This window comes from Candoia aspera, chromosome 7, assembly GCF_035149785.1.
Source record: "Candoia aspera isolate rCanAsp1 chromosome 7, rCanAsp1.hap2, whole genome shotgun sequence".
In the NCBI taxonomy this organism is placed as follows: Eukaryota; Metazoa; Chordata; class Lepidosauria; order Squamata; family Boidae; genus Candoia; species Candoia aspera.
The window spans coordinates 27200452-27208331 of record NC_086159.1 but is presented as its reverse complement, the minus strand read 5'-3'; positions in this window follow the sequence as shown (position 1 = coordinate 27208331).

The window sequence follows — 7880 nt, the reverse complement described above, 5'->3', positions numbered from 1 at the left end:
TTCCAAGGTGCCCCAGGGTTCCCTCGAAGATAGTCAGCCTTAAAACCTCCAGCTAGATCAGCACAGGAGAAAGGCGGAATCACAACTGTAATGTTAATCATCTACCATCCAGAACTGCTCTGGTTTCTCTTCAGATCATAGACCAGAACGGGAGGGAGAAGTGAGAAGAGACAGTAGAGACAGAAGCAGGAGTCTCACCACATCTCTTCACCAGAGAAATTCCATACATGCAGCTTGGAATTCCAGATCAGGCCAGTTAGACATGACACCAAAGGCCCTGATTGCGTGAGGCTTGTCCCCAACCTCCATTAGTTCAGCCAGATCTGAATAAGAGATTGTCATGATCACCGTTGCAATGCTTGTCACATCGCAACGGCTCGCATGACAATACAGGGAAATGGGTCCCTGGCGGATTAAGGCAAAAGGCAACCATGAAACAAAAAGAAAGCAACAGGTGCTGGAAACTAAGTAACAACCAATGCCGGCGGCGTGGAAGACAAAGATACAAAGTTGCCAAAAGGTAATTGACAAGACAACAGGAGAGGCGCGCCCGAGCTGTCAAAGGGATTAAGAGCCTGATCGCCGGCAATGAATCATTACCGTTCAGGAAGGCGATCGAGGCGATGCCCGGGGCGCAGGGGGGCTGAACGACCTCTCACCTGACAAGGACGATACCAGTGGGACTCGTGGGGTGCCCCTGGAATAAGGTGGGGTGGAGCGCTGACCGGCGCGGGCTATTTAAATCCCATTCCAGCGCGCTCCCCTCACTCTCATCTTTTTAAAGGCATGCACTCTGTTTTCTCAATAAAGCCAGAACCTAAGCCTACGCTAGCGTCTGTGTCTTTACTGGTTAGCAGGCAGAGCCTGACAGAGATGTACTTATGTTCAGTTCGACACTAGTGGGGTTGATGTTTGTTGCTTGTTTAACGGCCCTCGTTTTGTTTTGTTTTGTTTTGTTTTGTTTTGTTTTGTTTTGTTTTGTTTTGTTTTGTGGATTTTGTTACTAGAGCATGTTACTCTGGGTTGTCTATTGATTTAATATTTTTAGTTGTTGTTATGTCTCTCTTAGTTCTGTGTGCCACCCAAAGTTCCCTGGAGATGGGTGGCCAATAAAATAACAACAACAACAGCAATTCAGCTTTCCACTTGATCCCCAATCCTGTTTTATTAGGGTCTCAGATTGTACTCATGCTGACAGCTGTACCCCTGTTCAAGCAAGTGTGAATACAATCCTTCTTCAGATCTTCTAGATGAATACATGGAATACAGAGAAGAAAGAGCATGGGGGCAAGATTACATGCATAACCCCATCCTCTCCACCACAGTCATTCTGCATTGTGTCTCCAAAAGCCTGTTTTCTTTTCCTGTCAGCAGTTGTGGGGCTGAACCCATTGGGCTACCTAGAAGGACCTTATTGCAAGCACTTTTGCACTGATGAGCTGATCAAAAACATGGCATGAGGCCCGGCTGGATGACTTTGGGCCAGCCACTCTCTCTCAGCCCAATCCCACCTCACCAAGTTGTTGCAGAGAAAATAAGAGGTGGAAGTTTAGGGATAAACACTGCTTTAAATAACCAAAATAAAAGACCAAACATAAAGGTGGAATAAAAATCAAACAAATAAATAAGATTTTAAAAACTGTATAGGTCATAAGAAACAAAAGTTGAATCTCATGATGAACAGTAGCATGGAAGTAACCACAGATAAATATAAAGTGACAGGCTAGATATAGGGATAAATTTGTGATTTTTTAAAAGTTTTCACAGGATAAATTCTTTGTCACAATAGCACACAGCTCATTTACCTTTCCTTGACCTGCCTTGCTCCCTTCATCTCCTATCTTTTAGCAGACTATAAAAGTGCTATCACCCATAACATTGCCAAATTCTGCCTCACTGCTACAAGTGTGAGGCAACAAATACTGTCCAACAGAACTACATTTCCTTGATACTTTTAAAACTCTTTCCCCTCCCCTTCCTTCTTCCTCTTTAATTCATATAACTTATTTTAATTGCCATATTTAATGTACATTTTATGTATTTTATGTATGTATGTATATGCATATATGTTTATGTGTGTATATACTGTGTGTATGTATGTATGTATGTATGTGTGTGTCTATACACACACACACACAGGCACACACGTTGGTCAAAGACCGTAATAAAGGTTTACTTACTACTCTGCTGCTCTGATTCTCATGTCTTTAGCCTTATCTTATGCCACCTGCCTCTACTTTCAGTATCTCTCAAAGCAGCCCTGTGCTTTTGTAGCAAACTAAACCGCTAGGAGTGAATCTGTAGACATCATACCACATGTAACAAGAACCTAGCTAGTCTTAAAATTTATAACTCAGATCCAGTGCCAAAGGTATGTATAATTGGCTCATTCTATATGTGGAGCAGCTGTTTTGTGGAGAGGGAGTGTTAACTTGGATATCTTCTCATCTTCTGGAATGGCACAGGAAAGGATTTTCTCCAGTGAGACCAAATGGGCATATTTCTGTCAACAGCTAAAGATACATCCATACTGCCAGCTATGTCTAGAAATATCAAATAATAATAGTGTTGTAATAGCAATAATAAGAGAGCCGGTTTGGCATAAGGCTTAAGGCACCAGGCAAGAAACCAGGAGATAGTGGCAAAAAGTCAGCTGGGTGACCGTGGGCCAGTTCCCTAGTCTATCTCAGCCCTAGGAAGCAGGCAAGGGCAAACCATTTCCAAAATCTTGCCAATAAAACTACAGGAACTTGTCCAGACAGTCATCAGGAGTCAACACAGACTTGAAGGTACACACACACACACAAACACACACACAAAATAGCAATAATAGTATTTTGTATGAATTTGGATTTTCCCTGAGAGAGAAAAATGGCAAATAAATCTTCTTTAAAAACATAAACACATGTGGTAACAAATAGTAATAATAATAAGCCACTCACCTTCTCATGTAACGTTTCTCTTTTATATGACAGTTTCAAAATATACCATCAGCAGTGAAGCGTTAAGCCTTTTACTCCATTTTACCACTGCCAATTAAAACTTTTCATAATTACAGGAGGTCCCCATTCTTCAAATCCCAGCTTCCAAAGGTGAATTAAACTTTCATAGTTTATCCATACAGTTCACATGTTGATCAGCTTCTGGTGAAATTTTATTTGTTCCTTTCTGGTTTTCCTTTCTGTTAGTTTCCTTTTTCCAAAGCAGTCTTTCAACATCTCTTCTGCTTACGGAAGGGAAACTAAATGTTTCATTTTTAAAAGAATTGCATAACATTTTAAGGAAAGCACTGTGCTTCACAGTACGGTCTAGACCATCTATTGCAAAGAAACTACAATTGTCCAGTTTGCAGGCAATGGACAAAAATCTACTGTGATTTGCAATGTTTGCATAATAACACCCTTACGCAGATTACACAGAATATATTGTTTGCACCATTTCTTAATGATAGCAAATTGCAAATGACAAAAATGGCAAAATTTGGGTCACCCCAATGAAGTATTCTTTGGTTCGAGAGATTTGGGGGAATGATGGATCCTCTTCCCCACAATTGCCCATTAGAATGAGGTTTCAAAGTATATTGGTTCTCACAAAAAAAAAAATCCACAAAGAATATCCAATTTTCCTTCAAAGAGAGGATACATATCTAGCTAGCTATGCACAGATTCATTCAGAATGTGTCGGTTTTACCAAGTTATTAGTCGAAGGTTATGGTTTCAAAGAACAATTCTCAGTTATATGACAAGTTGTTTAAAGACTGATAAAAGTTCATCATCTTATAAAAATGTTATAAATAAATATCACATAACCATCCATAGCTCATAGTTGGCTTCATCAGATACCTGGGATATTATCCTGAAATGAGAGAGAGAGAGAGAGAGAGAGAGAGAGAGAGAGAGAGAGAGAGGTGAGAGATGATAGAAAGATAGAAAGACAGGAATGAGAGGGAAAGAGGGAACTATTAAAGGAAAGGTAAGTGACAGAATCAGACATGTGTTACCCAGACATAATTGCACTGAATAGTTAAATTATATAGTCAAGTTGTTTTTGCATAAACTCATTGCTGATCGTCTCCTTAGAGGCCTACTACATTCCCGTCCCTACTGAACTTTTAAAAAATTCTTTTAATTTAAAAACCTGAATCAGGAAGCTGGCATGCTACAAAACAAAACATCTCTTCGGGTTTTATAAAATGACCAGACTCTGTTAAACAACAATAACCTAATTTATTTACAAGAGCAAAATTATACGTACAACTGCTTGCAGGTCTTTTCTTAGCAGAAGCTCTCCTTCTCCAGCTGCCTCTTTTCTTCCCTGTCATCTGTAGGACTGGCTTCTCCTTCTTCCCTTTTCAGTAACTAGAACCACATTTCATTACCTCATCTTTCCATTCAATCGTGAACTCTGTGTAACCTTCAAAAACACAGTAAATAACATGAATGTTTTTAGTGCCCTAACTTGGAGGTGATGAATAGGCTGGCAATCACAAGTAATAACACTTGGGGATTATTCTGCCACAATAGGTAGTGAATTTTCTACCTGCATAAACTAGTTTCATGCAGACTTTCAGGCCACCCTGCATCTAGAAGTCACAGGTTTTGTGCCTGAAGATGAGGTGTAGGAGTCTGATGATGTGATTAGATTGCTATTGTTATCTCTTAGTAATATATTAACTCAGTCTCAGTATTTTGGTCTGTTGCCAAGTGTACCTTGCTTAACTCTGTTTCTGGAGGTTTCTGTGCTAGCTGTAAATGTCTTCTGCTTCTCTTAACCTTGCCTCTCTTGGTCTTGAGAATATAACATTGAGGTTCCTACAAAGTTGTTGGTTAAGACTCTTCCTTCAGATCATTTCTTTTGGCATATGATGGTCTTCAAAGTAGAATTTGTAGGCTGCTTTTGCATCTGATACATAGACTTTCTTGACATAGGTCCAGTTAGGGCACAAGTTTGTTTCCAAGGTTGGAAATAGGATTCATAATTATAACAACGTGTTATAACTTAACAAAGCTACTAATGCTAGAATTTGCTTTGTAGTTGAACCACTCTTTCTGTTCCATCACTGCCTTGTGAATGGCTGGGACTAGTTGTAATATGCCTAAAGTGCACTTCTTTATAAATAGTGCAAGCTCTTTTTCAATGAATTGTGGGACATTAGGATATCCCTAACTTGCCATTCTTCAGCAAAGGATCGTTACCTTGTCGTGGTGCTGGAGCTTGAGCACCTCAATGATGCCATGAGCTAAACCGTGAAGGGCCACCCAAGACGGGAAGGTCATGACAGAGAGGTCAGACCAAATGCGATCCTTGGGGAAGGTAATGGCAACCCACCCCAGTATTCTTGCCGTGAAAACCCAATGGATCAGTACAACCAGAGATATGTCGATATACCATCGGAAGATGAGACCCCCAGGTCGGAAGATGGTCAAAATGCTACTGGGGAGGAACAGAGGATGAGTTCAACTAGCCCCAGACGTGATGACGCAGCTAGCTCAAAGCTGAAAGGACGGCTAGCAGCTGACGGTGCTGGTGGTGAACGGCGAATCCGATGTTCTAAGGATCAACACACCATCGAAACCTGGAATGTAAGATCTATGAGCCAGGGCAAATTGGATGTGCTTATTGGCGAGATGTCAAGATTAAAGATAGACATTTTGGGCGTCAGTGAACTAAAATGGACTGGAATGGGCCACTTCACATCAAATGACCACCAGATCTACTACTGTGGACAAGAGGACCACAGAAGAAATGGAGTAGCCTTCCTAATTAATTGTAAAGTGGCTAAAGCAGTGCTTGGATACAATCCAAAAAATGATAGAATGATCTCAATTCGAATTCAGGGCAAGCCATCTAACATCACAGTGATCCAAATATACGCCCCAACCACAGATGCTGAAGAAGCTGAAGTAGAGCAGTTCTATGAGGATCTGCAGCACCTACTGGACAACACGCCTAAAAGAGATGTTATTTTCATCACGGGAGACTGGAATGCTAAGGTGGGCAGTCAAATGACACCTGGAATTACAGGTAAGCATAGCCTGGGTGAACAAAACGAAGCAGGACATAGGCTGATAGAATTTTGCCAAGACAACTCAATGTGCATAACAAACACTCTCTTCCAGCAACCTAAGAGACGGCTTTATACATGGACTTCCCCAGATGGACAACACCAAAACCAGATTGACTACATCCTTTGCAGCCAAAGGTGGCGGACATCTATACAGTCAGTAAAAACAAGACCTGGAGCTGACTGTAGTTCAGATCACAAACTTCTTCTTGCACAATTTAGGATCAGACTAAAGAGATTAGGGAAGACCCACAGATCAGCTAGATATGAGCTCACTAATATTCCTAAGGAATATGCAGTGGAGGTGAAGAATAGATTTAAGGGACTGGACTTAGTAGATAGGGTCCCAGAAGAACTATGGACAGAAGTCTGCAACATTGTCCAAGAGGCGGCAACAAAATACATCCCAAAGAAAGAGAAAGCCAAGAAGGCAAAATGGCTGTCTGCTGAGACACTAGAAGTAGCCCAAGAAAGAAGGAAAGCAAAAGGCAACAGTGATAGGGGGAGATATGCCCAATTAAATGCAAATTTCCAGAGGTTAGCCAGAAGAGATAAGGAATTATTTTTAAACAAGCAATGCGTGGAAGTGGAAGAAGACAATAGAATAGGAAGGACAAGAGACCTCTTCCAGAAAATTAGAAATATTGGAGGTAAATTCCAGGCAAAAATGGGTATAATCAAAAACAAAGATGGCAAGGACCTGTGTGGACCATAACAAACTGTGGCAAGTTCTTAGCGGTATGGGGATACCAAGTCATCTTGTCTGCCTCCTGAAGAATCTGTATAACAACCAAGTAGCAACAGTAAGAACAGACCACATAACAACGGACTGGTTTAAGATTGGGAAAGGAGTATGGCAGGGCTGTATACTCTCACCCTACCTATTCAACTTGTACGCAGAACACATCATGTGACATGCTGGGCTTGAGGAATCCAAGGCTGGAGTTAAAATTGCTGGAAGAAACATTAACAATCTCAGATATGCAGATGATACCACTCTGATGGCTGAAAGCGAAGAGGAACTGAGGAGCCTTATGATGAAGGTGAAAGAAGAAAGTGCAAGAGCTGGCTTGCAGCTAAACCTCAAAAAAACCAAGATTATGGCAACCAGCTTGATTGATAACTGGCAAATAGAGGGAGAAAATGTAGAGGCAGTGAAAGACTTTGTATTTCTAGGTGCGAAGATTACTGCAGATGCTGACTGCAGTCAGGAAATCAGAAGACGCTTAATCCTTGGGAGAAGAGCAATGACAAATCTCGATAAAATAATTAAGAGCAGAGACATCACACTGACAACAAAGGTCCGCATAGTTAAAGCAATGGTACTCCCAGTAGTAACATATGGCTGCGAGAGCTGGATCATAAGGAAGGCTGAGAGAAGGAAGATCGATGCTTTTGAACTGTGGTGTTGGAGGAAAATTCTGAGAGTGCCTTGGACTGCAAGAGGATCAAACCATTCCATCCTCCAGGAAATAAAGCCAGACTGCTCACTTGAGGGAATGATATTAAAGGCAAAACTGAAATACTTTGGCCACATAATGAGAAGACAGGACACCCTGGAGAAGATGCTGATGCTAAGGAGAGTGGAAGGCAAAAGGAAGAGGGGCCGACCAAGGGCAAGGTGGATGGATGGTATTCTAGAGGTGACGGACTCGTCCCTGGGGGAGCTGGGGGTGTTGACGACCAACAGGAAGCTCTGGCATGGGCTGGTCCATGAGGTCACGAAGAGTCGGAAGCGACTAAATGAATAAACAACAAAAACAAAACTTGCCATTATGTATTTTAAACAATTAGTAGGTCTTGTAAGATCATCCAT